Source organism: Schistocerca piceifrons, chromosome 1, assembly GCF_021461385.2.
Source record: "Schistocerca piceifrons isolate TAMUIC-IGC-003096 chromosome 1, iqSchPice1.1, whole genome shotgun sequence".
Lineage (NCBI taxonomy): Eukaryota > Metazoa > Arthropoda > Insecta > Orthoptera > Acrididae > Schistocerca > Schistocerca piceifrons.
The window spans coordinates 596206988-596222921 of NC_060138.1; positions in this window are offsets into that span (position 1 = coordinate 596206988).

Below are 15934 nucleotides of genomic sequence, written 5' to 3' on the forward strand. Positions count from 1 at the left end.
AAGTTGTTTTTAATTACGTCGTGTATGGGTGTCATCATTTTAAGAAACGTTTTAACTATGTGTGAAGCAGTAATGGCACCAATACTAATCAGAAACGTTCTGCCGAATGTATTCTGTAATTAATTAATGTGTATACTCTTAAACCCTGCAACAGTATTATGTATAGTTCTGTAAGCTGTTGTGTATTGCTAACATGAGAAAAATCGGTTTTATGTCTTAGAGCTGAAATGTCGAGATTGTTATCCGAAACTAGTAACCAATAAGGAAAATTGATGTGCGATTTTGATTTCTTGGGTTTTCCATCCATAAAATAAATAAAAAGAATACAATAGAAAACCCGTGGTTATTGTTTTAGCTAAACTGTATATTTCTCTGTAATTAGTAATCAGACAGATCTGGAATTTGGACGGGTTATAGGTAACAACAAAACCTATACTTTAATTCAAAATCACGGGAATATGTACCGCACTCATTGCCCACAATATTAGAAAATTGAAAACTGTAGGGCTTTACCCACCACCAACGCTAGAACCATCTTTTTGAGTCATTTGTCTTCTAGCCTGATATTTTAACAGATATCCTATCATTCTGTCCCTTCTTTTTGTCAGTGTTTCCCATATATTCTTTCGTTGCTGATTCTACGGAGAACATCCTCAATCATGAACATATCAGTCCATCTAATTTTGAACACTCTTTTGTAGCAACACATCTCAAATCCTTTGATTCTGTCCTGTTTCGGTTTTCCCACAGCCCTTGTCTCACTTCCACACAATGCTGTGCTGCAACGTCTCTCCCGCGGGAGGTTCGAGTCCTCCCTCGGGCATGGGTATGTGTGTGTTGTTCTTAGCATAAGTTAGCTTACGGCAGTTTAAGTAGTGCGTAAGTCTATGGACCGATGACCCCAGCAGATTGGTCCCTTAGGAATTCGCACACATTTGAACATTTCTCCAAACGGCAATTCTCTGAAATTTATTCCTCGAATTAAGATCTATGTCTGATGCTAGTAGACTTTTCTAGGCCAGGAACGCCCTTTTTGCCAGTAATAGTCTACTTGCTGCGTCCGTTACGGGTTATTTTGCTGCGTGGGTAGCAGAACTCTTTAACTTCATCTACTTCGTTATCACCAATTTGACGTTAAGTTTCTCGATGTTCTCATTTCTGACGATTTGTTCTGAAGTCATATTCTGTACTATTAGATAGTTAATTCGATTCCACAGGACCTGTAATTCTTCACTTTGGCTTACCATTGATATCTTTTCACTCATAGTTTTAATTCAACTCTTGAAACTTTCTTTTATTTCCGCCAATGCTTGTTCGATGTATAGACAGAACAGTAGGGCGAAAGACTGCATCCTTGTCTTTCAATGTTTTTATTCCGAGCACTTCGTACTTCGTGTTCCGCTCTCATTGTTCCCTCTTGGTTCTTGTACATATTGAAGACTACAAGTTCTTCCCTATAGCCTACCCGTACTTTTCTCAGAATATCGAACACCTCGCATTATTAGACATCGTTGAACGCTTTTTTCAGCTCCAAAAATCCTTCAGTCTTGTTTCCATTATCAACCGCAACGTCAGTATTGCCTCTTTGGGGCCTTTGCCTTTCACAAAGTCACACTGATCACATCTAACACGTCGTCAAATTTCTTTTCCATTCTTCTGTATACTATTTTTGTCAGCAACTTGGATGCACGAGCTGTTAAGAGATTGTGCGGTAATTCTCGCACTTCGATTTATTCACATTTTTCGTGTAGCCATTTCGCCTTAGCTTCCCTGCACTTTCTATTTATTTCATTCCTAAAAATGGTTGAAATGGCTCTGACCACTATGGGACTCAATTTCTGAGGTCATCAGTCCCCTAGAACTTAGAACTACTTAAACCTACCTAACCTAAGGACATCACACACATCGATTCCCGAGGCAGGATTCGAACCTGCGACCGTAGCGGTCGCGCGGTTCCAGATTGTAGCGCCTAGAACCTTTCGGCCATTTCATTCCTAAGTGACTTTTATTTCTGAATTTCTCCGAACATTTTTGTACTTTCTTCTTTCTTCGATCAACTGAAGTATTTCTTCTATTACATATGGTTTCTTCCCAGATACCTGCCTTCTCTTGTACCTACAACATACGGTTTTCACTTAGCTTGTTAAAAACGTCACAGAGGCCTCGATGACAGAGGGGGGGGGGGGGGGGGCAGTACACGGGCGTAACACTTCAAAGGTATAATGGGTATTGTCCAAAATACTGGTTGCGAAAGCCAGAAGCGATTTTGATGTGTATCTAATGGCAGCTCATTGGCCACCAAGCTTGAGGCTAGGCGCATGTGGTGATGAGGAATGCAGGGCGGCGACGTTAGCTTTCCTCGTAGCCTCCACACAGGGCCACGTCCGTGTTGAGGCTGGACGCTGGGCTGGAACTCGTCAGAAGAGACGACGCGCTGCCGTCGCTGTGTCCAGTGTTGGCACTGTGCTGTGACGCCCCGTCTCGGGAAGCCGCTCCGTCGCTGTGTTGACCGTCCGTGGCTCTCCAGAACTAGTCGCGCCGACTGTATGGATGCTTGTCTTGCTGTACGGCCATCCTGAACGGCCGAGGTAACAACATCTTCACCCTCTCGGACACAGTCGTGTGCGGACTTTGAGATCCACGGCGTTGAGTATGGCTGCCCTGAACCCAACCCTTACATATTCGCATGAAATAATAAATACTGTACACTGTTTAATTTCTTGTAGATTAAATACATCACGCACTAACAGATCTCTCCGTTTGCACGTAAGGAGGTTTTCCCAGGACCAGTATTGCAGCAGGCGATTAACCCTAGGACGCCCAAGCCTTTTTTTTCTAACTTGGATGCCTATAGGGGGGGGGGGGGGGGGCTTCGGCGAGCCCACAGGTATTAAATAACTTTACTGACGAAAAATTACAACTTTCAAAATGGTTTATGTACTTTAACTAAGGCATCGGTTTATAAATGCTGTTAATTGCTATAAATATGGGATTGAGTGAATAAAAAATTGACGTATTACAATACAAAATACAGATGTGTTCATATACAATAGACTACTCTGAGTCCTCAACTTCAAGGCAAGAGACACACTTCACAATTTTTTCTCAATGTGTGTTACACACATATTTATGACACTGTCCACAATACTGTTTTGGTTTACTTAGATTGTTGTACTTCTGCTTCTTTGTTTTAGCTTTTCTTACACAAATATGGCACCCACCTTTCCCTGCAGGAGGCTGACGTGCTTCTGTTGTCACTTCTTTGATTTTCTTTTGTAGAATAGTCTCCATTGATTGAACAATTTGGTTAGATAACCCTCTTGCATTGGCACTTCTTTCTTCCACCTGCAGTTTCACTAGTTCCATCCCAGCTTGCAGAAGATAAAGTTTCCGTTTGTTGAGATTCTTTTCATTCCATCTGGGAAGTTGCTGGATGAATATGGTGGTTGCATTGATAGCACAAATGTCGATGAGAGAGTAAAATACAGATAGAGGCCATCTCTTTGTTCCCCTCTTGCAGGTGTACATACGCGCCATTTGATCAATGGTGTTAATTCAACCTTTAGTGGAATTATAATATGCATTTATCTCGGTTTTATTCTTCTCTCCTCCAACAGTGCCTTTGTCTTGGTGCATTGTTGACAACATCCGTAAGTTTTCACTTGGTTTCGTTTTTGCTGTGTAGGACACCAAAGTTACTGGAGGCCTACGTGTTGGGAACTGCACTAACTCACTGTAAGTTTACAAGATAAATAACAGCTGACTGACATCAACAATCACTTCCTCTGAAAGTAAATCGTTTGTGTGAATATCAAGAATACCAACCAACAAAAAACTAACTTGCATTGTTGTAGAGACGAGAAATACGAAATCCTACTAAGGGAAATTTTCTATAACATGGAAGCCTAAGGGGGGGGGGGGTTTGTTGGTCCCATAATAAGTGTATTTATTTTTTCTTTCAAAGCAGGAATTTTCTATAAAATATATTGACACTAACGTTTCATAAAATACCCAACAAACAATAACTCAAAGGGAATATGTAGTATGAAAGTTACTTGGGCAAAAGCAGAGGACATAAAAAAATTGTGGGTTCAACGAACCTCCCCCCTTAGGCGTCCTAGGGTTAACGTGTCCGCAATTGGCTATCACTCTGCACCAATAAAAGAATATTTTTTTCGGAGCATAACTGGTAACCACTTTTTCATTATTTGTTTTGGTTTCAGTTATAATCAGTTTAATGATAACGGATTCTGGTGACAAATTGCTTGATTTTTAACTACATTATTCATAATCATTATATTTCGCGAACATTGCTATTTACTGTCAAGTTTACGAACACTTACAATGCCTATCTAATATTACTTATAATTTAATAATTTCCTCACTCAGTAAAGGCTTTAATATTCGCACCCCCCTCCCCCCCCAAAAAAAAATTAGAGTGAGAAACAGTTTCTCACTAATTTGGCACGTCTGAGGAGAATTACAAAACGAATGACTTGAATAATGGCTACCTCCCACATCAGTATTATTCGTTGACATTAGTTTAGTCATTTACTAGATTCAACTTAGAAATGAAGGAAAATTTCCTGAAAAATAATTGATATTGAGGATTATCTATCCAAAACTGAAATGCAATTCAAACACTGAACAGATAAATTGCTAATATGAAATACACGTAGATCGGGTGTTATTCTAGATTCATGTTTCGTGTTCCTCAGTATTACCTGCCATACATAAAAAGTTCTTGGTTTACTCCCCGCTTCAAATTCAGATCAATCCCAACCTGACTGACAATCAGTCTTAGCCCGTGCTGCGATGTTGGGGGCAATCATCTATAGCTTGGAATATTGTCCGAGTTTGAAGCGGTAAGTAAACAGAGAACTTCTTATGCAACGACTCCGTTCCGAAAAACTTCATAGATATGTTACCTCACATAGTCAGACCTGAAAATCATTAACAATAACAGTAAACTCCTCCCGAACAGGCAACGAAAGGCCAACGTTACTGATCGGCCACCTTGTCATTTTAAGCTCATAGGAGTCACTGGATGCAGATATCGAGGGGCACGTAGTCAGCACACCGCTCTCCTCGTCGTATGTCAGTTTCCGAAACCGGAGCCGCTACTTCTCAATCAAATAGTTTCTCAGTTTGTCTCACAAGGGCTGAGGGCACCCCGCTTGCCAAAAGCATCGGGTGCTAGTCCAGCCCGACAGCGCTTAACTTCGTTGACCTGACGGGAACCGGTGTTACCACTGCGGCAAGGCCGTTGGCAACAACAACAGTACAATAATATATTATCAGAGACCAAAACGAAAATATTACCTATCACCAATGCGGTCCTATAACCCGATAATGAATCTCTGTATTAGCTTTTGGTTACAATGACCAGGCGGACAGCAAAATAAACAAAAAGCAAAAATTACGAGGAGGGCATCGGGTAAGGTAAATTGATTTTTTCAAACCTACGTTCGACCTTTTTAGTCAGTCTGTAATACCACTTGGGAGTGAGACATGGACTGTGAGAGAGGGACGTTTACAGGTAAAACGGCGAACAGCTTTTAGTGGAACGAAATTCGTGTGAGTGGGGTATGCACTCAGGCTAATGGGTGACAGACCGTGTACGGAAATTTGTTGATGAACTTGTAAGCCGTAAGGAAAGATTGAAACGACAACCTGATGGAAGATGTAGACAACATTAGAAAATACGCAGGAACATCATGCAGGCGTTCGGCTGAAATTCATAAATCGTTGTATATGCATGGTGAGGTCTTTTTCCACAGCGTATGTCAAACGACTGAAATGCATGATTTAGGCACAAAAATCCACCAGCGTCACCCTGATGATGATGACGAGTGGGTGTCACGAAGCATCGAAAGCATTAACCACAATCGCTCATCCAAGTCATAACTCGCAGACGTGCTCCTCAGGTCTGTTGTAATGTGACGTGGGGAAGCACACAAGTGTCCTCATGTCGAGGAGCACCCTTACCTGTTGTGGCAGAGTTATGAAATAAAATGTTGGGACAGTGTCTGTTTGAACTTACACCGTCTTGACTATAGACAAGATGTGTCGCCGCATGTGATTTGGCACTTGCTCGTTCACTGCCGTTAGCGTAAGCCGACTGCACCACGACTTTGAAGTCTGTACGACACTCATCTAAGCTTACAGCGTCCGATGGCGTTTTTACAGCACCCAAGCTAATCTCCGTGCAGTGCTGTGGGTGTTAAGCAGTGCTACAGGCTGTAGTGCGGATTCTCTGTACTCAAGCGCGAAGGGGGGCTGCTTTCAGGATGATGATGTCTGACACAGATCTGGCTACTTTCTGATCCGTCTATTCGCTTTTACAATCAAAAACTATGAACCGTATCTTAGAGAAAGACAGAGCGATTTTCTCGGCACTGAATTCGGACACTCACGATATAGTTACCTCAAATGTGCTGTCTTCCATGTTTCCTATCTTAGGCTTGCATTTCACGCCTACGGTCAGTAAAAGGTCTGACGACATCGTATTTACATCATACGTTGAACTATTATACAGAGAGAGAGAGAGAGAGAATATTAAAAAGACAATTTTCTGTTTTCAAATGCAGTGTGCACCTGCGTTTATATCTTACTACAATTTTCGAAGAAAAGAACTTCTACGACAGGATAAAATATCTCCTTTGTAATTCAGGAGTCTTACAGCTCCAATAAAATGAACAGCCGTCTTAAATTCGAGGCTAAAGATATTGATGCTTATTCATAAGCTCTATCACCGGAATATTTTAAAGAAAAGTGGAATGCCTCAGGCGAGAGATCAACTTTGTAGCAGCGAATGGCAAGTCGTTTTCTTTTGCCTAAAACACATAAATAGAATAAAAGGGCAATAAATTTGTTTTTCGGTAGGGTCCGTCTTGGCAAACACAGTGTCTTCTTCTTTTCAACAAAACGTGTTTCGCCATCACCAGTGGTTTTTATATTTTCTTTCGTGTTACCATATGATGAGGTTTTTGTGGTTCTCTGAATTTTGAGTTATAATTACTTTTCTTTCACAGCTGGCATTTTTTCCGGTTTCCCCATCTCTTCACTGTGATAAGTACACTTTTAAACTTACAATGCGTCGATGTTTACAAGTTGAACAAAGCGCATCTACCCCAAAACGAATTTATTTGTAAAGAAACACAAGAGTCAACTTCCGCTTCAAGATGACAAATCATAATGTTCGATTGCCTTATAAACATACTTCGGGAGTAAGGATTATTAACTACTGAAAACTTCATAACGCCACAGTGAAGTGAACGTGTACAGTATACATTGAGATAACAAAAGTAATTTTATATTGATATGCAGACATACAGATACCGGTGGTATTGCGTACGCAAGGTATAAAAGGGCAGTGCATTGGCGGAGTTGTCATTTGTACTCAGGTGATTCACGGGAAGAGGTTTTCCACGTCTTTATGACCGCATGAAGGAAATTAACAGACTTAAAACGCCGAGCCGGCCGTGGTGGCAGAGCGGTTCTAGGCGCTACAGTCTGGAACTGCGCGACCACTACTGTCGCACGTTCGAATCCTGCCTTGGGCATGGAAGTGTGTGATGTCCTTAGGTTAGTTAGGTTTAAGTAGTTCTAAGTTCTAGGGGACTGATGACCTCAGAAGTTAAGTCCTATAGTGCTCAGAGCCATTTGAACCATTTTTAAACGCAGAATGGTAGCTGGAGCTGGGTGCATGGGACATCTAATTTCTGAAATCGTTAGGGAACTCAATATTCCGAAATCCACAGTATCAGGCGCGTATCGAGAATACCAACTATCGGATAACGCAGTGGCCGGCAACTTTCACTTAACGACCAAGAGCAGCGGCGTTTGCGTAGAGCTATCACTGCTACCAGACAAAGCAACACTGTGTGAAATAACTGCAGAAATCAGTGTGGGACGTACAACGAACGTATGCATTAGGATAGTGAGGTGAAATTTGGCGTCAGTGGGCTATGGCAGCAGGCACCGACGCGAGTGCCTTTGCTAACAGCACGATATTGCCTGCAGTGCCCCTCCTGGGCTCGTGACGACATCAGATGGACCCTAGACGAGTGGAAAACCGTGCTATTGTCAGATGAGTCTCGATTTAAGATGGTAAGAGCTGGTGGTAGGATTCGTGTGTGGTGCAGACCCCATGAAGCCATAGCCCCAAGTTGTCAACAAGGCACTGTGAAAGCTAGTGATGGCTCCATAGTAGTGTGTTCCGTGTGTACATGGAAAGGAGTGGGTCCTGTGGTCCAGCTGAACCGATCATTGACTGGAAATGGTTAACCATCTTCGGCTACTTGGAGACGATTTGCAGCTGTGGATGACAATGCGTCACTGGGGGACAATTGTTCGCGATTGGTTTGAAGAAGATTCTGGACAATTCGAGCGATCAGTTTACCCACCCAGATCCCATCGAACATTTATGGGGCATAATCGGGAGGTCAGTTCGTGCGCAAAATCCTGCATCGATAATATTTTCACTACTACGAACGGCGTAGAGACAGCATGGCTCAGTGTTACTGCGGGGAGCTTCCAACGACTTGCTGACTCATGCTGCAGTATTCCGGACAAAAAGAGGTCTCACAAAGTATATTAGGTATTAGTGCATTGGGGACAATGGCCTGCAAAATTATGTTCATTAGAGTACTATTCAAGGATATTCGTTAATTCAAAGCAGTGTTCTAGTACTCGGGATATTTGACAATTCAGTAAAAGGAACGAAATCGAATGATTTCAGTGAAGTGATGCTATAATTTACAATAGGCTAGTTTAATGACCCATAACGTATGACACAGGCGTTTTACGTGACTCAGATTTGGTACTGAGAAACTAATATAAAAATGAAGATAGTAATTGTTCTCGAAAGAACATGTAGCATTGATGACCGTGCAGCTTCTCTAGAATAAATGATAATTAACTGAAACCCTCAGCTGATGACAGGTGTTGTTGATATACCTCGATGAGGACTGCTGAAAATGTGTGCCCCGACCGGGACTAGAACCCGGGATCTCCTGCTTACGTGGCAAACGTTCTATTTTTTTTTGTTTTTGTTTTTTTTGGGTGTTCTCATCTTGTTCGTTTTCGTTCGTTGCATCTGCTCGTGGCGGACGTCGCCAAGACACCCGTTTCAGTTCGTCGTTGATGCATTAACTCAGTTTTCTTATTACAGAGAGCAGCTAACCCTCTGACCGAACGTGCTGAGTCACCGTGCCGGCGGGAACAGATACCATTGACGACCGGGCAAATATCCTCGTTGGCTCAGATGGATAGAACGTCTGCTGTGTAAGTAGGAGATCCCGCGTTCAAGTCCCGGTCGGGGCACACATTTTCAGATGTCCTCATCGAGGTATATCAACGAAACCTGTCGGCAGCTGAGGGTTTCAATTAATTATCATTTAAAATATAAAAATGTTAGCAAAGGGTTTGCAAAAAGTAAGTCACGTGGCGGTTCTCACAGTCTGCTCGTATCTTTCAAAATAAATCGAATAGGATAGTTTAACGTTTTTGAGCGCTCATAATGAATCTTCAGGTATACCCAGGAGCTTACCACTCTGATTACACAACACTCGATTTTAAGTATGTGTGAGTGAACGTCTCTGATGTGCTTTTGTTTGCAGTCATTTACTTCTACTGAGTATTCACCTTATTTTGGAATATGTTGTCTTTCCAGTTGCGCGATACTTCATCAGATGGAATGCATATGACAGCCAATATCTTACCGGTTCCTCTGTGCTCCCTGTGTAGATAGAGATACAGAACTGTTGAACATGTCTATTGTGATAAAGTTGTGCTTGACCAAAGTCATTGTATGGATAGCACTGCTTCATCTATTTTTCGAAATATTATCTGAAATATCTATTTGAAGGTATTAGTTTCGTTATCACCATCATCATCTTCCTTCCAAGTTTAGGACTCCTGACCTGTTGCGCTCTCGTCGAGAAGTTACTGGTTGTTTATACTAAAGAACAATATTTATAAAATAAAAAAATACTGTGCTAAGAGTACACAGAACCCTGGAGAAACGAGTTAGCCAGTAAGATATGCAATTATACCAGGTAACTGCATGGTTTACTGTTGTACGAACTAGTGAATAGCTAAAAAATATCGTATCGTAATTTTCATATACACGCAATGATGCAACATGAATTACTGCGGGTGAAAATCTGTTTCTATATGCGCTTGGGAAATGGAATTCTACAATCATGGGACAGACATCTAATTTTCTTAACAATCAGTTACGAAATACTTGAAACGATACAAATCCAATATATATAACTATTGTGTACCGCGCTGTATAGTGTCGTGGTTGCAAAGATTGACCTCACCATGAACATCTGGAGTGACGTTGCGCATCATGCAGCCTATTGCGCCCAGTTTGAGTCGTAATACGACGTCCTGTGGCTGCACGATAAACCTTATTCAACATGGTGGCATTGCTGTCAGTGTTCCTCAGTGCTATAATCCGTAGGTAGCCGACATCCAATGAAGTAGTACCCCTTGGCTGGTCTGAGCGAGGCATGTCATCGACCGTTCCTGTCTCTCTGTATCTCCTCCATGTCCGAACACCATCGCTTTGGTTCAATCTCCGAGACGCCTGGACACTTCCCTTGTAGAGCCCTTCCTGGCACAAAGTAACATTGCGGACGCGATCGAACCGCGGTACAGACCGAGGCGTGTACCTCCTTCCTGGTGGAATGACTGGAAGTGATCGGCTGTCGGACTCCCTTCGTCTAACAAGCGCTGCTCATGCATTGTTGTTTACATCTTTGAGCGGTTTAAGAGACATCTCTGAACAGTGAAAGTGACTGTGTCTGTGAGACAACATCCACTGTCAACGTCTATCTTCAGGAGTTCTGGGAACTGGGGTGATGGAAAAATTTTTTGATGTGTGTGTTTTGAAATAATAAAAATTATAATTTTTTTTACTTTCTACTTCCTGTATATGTTGATCAACGTCGTGATTAAGTATCATAGATAGCCACAAATTTACATTCTCATGAATCACGCAAAATGATTGAGGTTCTCCCAAGCACCATGACGAAACAGGGATTGTTGTGATAAGCGATCCCACTATGAACCCCGTTGCATGTACGTTTTTGTTAATATATATGTGCAGACTAAAGCGACGAATGAAAATTTATACGGAATCTGAGATTCGAACCCACGTCTCCTGCTCACTATGCAGATGCATTAAGCACTGTACCAAGTTGGGACAGTGGCTTTACAGAACTCCACGGGCTATACTAGCATGCCTCCCTCGTCAGTCCAAATTCCCATTCGTGCCACACGCCTCTGGAACCACATAGTATTATTTGATATTTTTTATGTTCATCAGAGATAATCAGCGAATAAAGTGGTATGGTGTAACATGAAAAGCTTAAGCCGCAATTACAGAGGTTGACTTCTCGAGCTGTCATTGCCCCACGTTCCGCTTGTTTCACGAAATCAATGAATTTTGGTAGTAAGATGATTCATGAAGTATTAGCAATGAGATTATCCTTCATCCTAAACGCCAGATCGCACTCTCACATACTGAAGAGAAAAGCAAACGAAATTTTACCATAACTTCCTCTTTTCCTGTTGTAAAAAGGTTAGGGATCCTAAAAATCATAATAAATCTCAAATTAATTTTTGAAAGATGAGGTTGACAAGGAATTTCACATATCCAAGATATATACGATCTGCTGAGCTAGGAGAAGAGATGTCATCCTTCAGAATGGAACTGTTTAACGAAAAGCACTATCAGATGTCTATGACGCGAAGGTATATGTTATGAAGTGTTTGAACTGAGCGGAGTGCTGTGATTATTGAAAGATCTTCATACGTGTAAAATGAAAGTAAACAATTTCGGTGAGCTTTTGGAACCTTGTCTCCCTGACAGATATGCGTCCCCTTTTTCGGTTTGTCAACATCCAATATTCTGTAGGAAAAGCATGCCTCCCTAAAAGCTTAAGATTGTTACTAGTGATATCACTGAAAAACATATCTCGACTTTCCGAATTTCTTTCGCTAGTAAGCGATGTTGAATACTAGTATCACCCGTCAAGTAAGGAATGACCGAATTATAAGAGATTCCCAGGTAATACAATATATCTTGAATCAGTTATTGCAGTTTGTGAAAATGGAGAGAAATGTAATTTTATAGACTAGCGTAAAAATTTGCAGTAAGGTATACTGTTATTGCATCAGGTTTTCCTTTATTATATTTTAGGACTCATTTTAATGAATGCGTGTTTCTCAAGTCAGATTCGAGAAGAAATCTTTCCTGGAGGATGAACTCAGTCAAACTTTACAATGCAATTAGAATAAGATCACAGTAGAATGAATATGACTGAAAACTAGATAAGCTGCTTTAGCAGTTACAATTACGGTTCTGCGCTTTTCAATGATAACAATAATTTTCATTATTTTTCAAACAACGACACCTCCAAGCTATCGTCACGTTCTTGTTGATTTGTCGTCTGACTTAGTTTTGCTACAGACTACTGAGCTAGAATACCGTCTTTTATCGCAAACTGCAGAAATAACCGATTAGTATAGTTTCAAATCAATATTTCTTTAATACATTGGCTTCCACAAGCGTTCGATGATAGGCATAGGGAAACAGTCAATTGTGGCTGAAAATGTCCTGTCTCGATAAAAGCGAGGGAAGAAATATGGCGTAGTTTCACAAAAGGTTCCAGCGTTGCTTTTCAGGTGGCAATGACAGTTAATGTACAATTGGAACAGCCAAGATACAGTTCATCTTAAGATACAGTTCATCTTCCTATTATATCGCCTAATAACAGCATCTCAGTATTAAGTAAAGTAAGTATTTGCTAATGACAAACAAAACGGACGTTCTAGATACCTCAGAAAAGACCCTTGTTATCACTGGCTGTAATTACATTAGACATTAGATACTCTTTTACCACGTTTCATCTGATAAAAACTGACTAGCCTACTAGGGGATGAGGATCCTACCCCATAGCTGACGTTTCGGTATTTATGAGGATGTACACGCATGCTCGCGCGTGTTTTCCTTCTATAGCGTTGGGAATACTCGGCGCTTTCATTACACAGCAATTACTTGAGGACGCCAGGCGCATAATTCCGTTAGAGGGGCGACATGACTGCAAATTTCACAACATCCGAGGCAACCACCATTCATGTACAAAACCGTCAGCTGTTGATCTTGTGGTAGCATGTTTTACTTAACGAGACTGGCATAACTAAAACTTGGCTACACTCGCTGGTGTTGTTCCTCCTCACGTTTAAATAAACGATGTATTGATTTATACGACTTAAAAATATCTGGTAACATGCGCCGATGTACCACGAGTATTAAACTTAACTGATTACCTGCTTGACAAGTTATCAAGCGTAAGGAATATACCTTTGTGTTCCCCGTACGTAAACCACAGCAAAGTGCAGGAAGACCTTCACAGGATCGGCAATTTGTGCAGAGACGGGCAGCTAACGCTGAAAGCAAATAAATGTAACTTACATTGCGTAAACAACAAGGTAGATCCATTACCGTTAGATTCAATATTTCTAACGCACCAATGGGAACAGTAACCACTGTAAAAAGATCCAGGAGTGCCGTCCACAGAGATGTAAAGTGGTATGATCTCACAAAACTACGCAGTAGGCAAAGCAGGTAACAGGTTGAGTTCACACCAACGGTCCTCAGGCAATGTACTTTACAAAACACTGCTTCGAGAGTTTCTTGAGAACTGCTCCCCAGTCTGATTCCTTAGAAGTGAGAATTAGTAGAGGAAGTGTTAAGGACTGTACGTTTTGCAACGAAATTCTTTTAAGAAGCGCAAGAGACATCACAATAAAACAATTCTACAATATCAAGATGTTTGTCGACTATCCCAGGTCCATCTGCAAGAGATCGGCCTGGCGTCTGGCCGTGGCTGCTGGGGTGGCAGCTCTACATACTTCCAAGTGATGCGTCGAACTGACCTTTGCCTGCAGTCCGCCGCCCTACAAAGCCCGTTTGACGGGTGTATCTGCGGAAACTATTTGCGATCACGGGCCTGGCGTATCAAAGTAGTTCCTGGGCTAGCTGTGACCTCTGGTGAAGCTGTTCTGCAGGATCCTCGAACGAAATAAACAATGGTGGTTGGGTGGGTAGGGTGGGGGGGGGGGGAGGAGAAAGCTAAAAGTTAGGCCGCGTGGCGATGAAGACGAGAATTGGCAGTCGGCACGAAGGAGAAGCGGTTCACTCCGTGGTTGAGAGAGGAGAAACGGGAGTGGCTTGTTTTGCTGTTGAGTCCAGCAGGGTAGTTTGTGGGTTTGGCACCCTACACGTCACTTACGTACTGCTGTTGATTTCAATAAGATTACAACATGTGGAGCAGAAATCACGCGTCTTTGTGATGGTGATTGCTTCTGTTTCTAGTGACATGTGTTTTCGCCTTCGTACTTATGACCGCAGTGGACTTGTCTCTAACATAATCGCAATAGTTTGAATAGACCGCTAGTTATATGTTGCGATTAGTAAAGGAAGCGATTGGTTCGTTCGTTAGCCTGTTCCCGAGCAGTGACGTCAAGTGATATGTCACGTTATTAAACTTTATGAAAAGTCCCCTTAGAAAACTTAGTGAATTACTGTGCTGGTAAGACCCTACGTTATTTGATTTTCAAACAGCTGAGCAGAACTGAACGTACTCAGACATTTCGCATTTCGCTCTTTACCTATTCTGATCAACACTGAAATGACACACAATATTTTTAGCGCAACGCAACCTGACTTTTAATAATCCCTACAAAAGAATGGCCCTGACTAACATTAACCTATACCTTTCACAAATCACTTACCTCACAAAAATCTTCGTTACTCGAACTACTGCAATACAGCGAGCGCCACTACTGCCAGCTAAATAAAAGATTCAAACTACTGAAGGCACTACCTACTGATAGGCATGGTTAGCAAATGAAAGATTTTGGTAGAGAACAAACTATGTATTTACCTTAATAGTGTTCAAAAGTCATAATACATATAGCAGTTCATGACATCCATTCTTACAAATGTACTGTTTCTGATGGACACACGTCCAGATCATCCGCTCTCAAAAATGTCATCTCACTTCCCCACATCCACCACTGCTGGCGGCTCACCTCCAACTGCGCAACGCTACGCGCTATTAACATCCAGCTGCCCAACACCACAATGGCAGACAACAATGCAAACCAGCCACAGACTGCACACAGCACAGCCAGTGATTTTCATACAGAGCGCTACGTGGCGTTACCAGTATAAAAACCTAAACAGGCTACTTACAAACATAATCGCAACAGTTTGAATAGACGTTAGTTATATGTTGCGATTAGTAAAGGAAGCGATTGGTCCGTTCGTTAGCCTGTTCCCGAGCAGTGACGTCAAGTGATATGTCACGTTATTAAACTTCTGTTGTCATATGCTGCCATTTACATGCTATGTTTTACGAATTTGTTTGTTAAAGTGATTCTCTCTAAAGTCTTGATTTATTCGGTTGCAGGCTATTTTGTATACCGGGAAGCAGGTGATTTGTTAATCTCTTTCTCCTGCTCAGAGATTTAAAATATTTGATTATGGTCTCTGATTTTGTGAACAATTATCGAACGTAGCATTTAATATAATAGATTAAGCGCTGTATGCATTCAGTTAATCCAAGTTCATAAGTCTTGGCATTAGTGCGTCTCTGCAGCAAGGCAGGATAATATGTATTTGTATTTTTAAATGATTATTAATTTGTACTGTACTAGGCCAAGTAGTATCGCCTTGGCTTATATTCAATGTTTTATTCTGTTCGCCTTAGCGAGGAAGTAACGCTTATAATATGGTTCTTGTGTGTTCATGGGTAAACACAAATTGCCTCTCAGGTTAAGGTTTGAGTTTGTGACCGGTTATAAGTCAGTGAGTCAGGGTACCCTAAAGTGCTGGATTCTATAATAAATT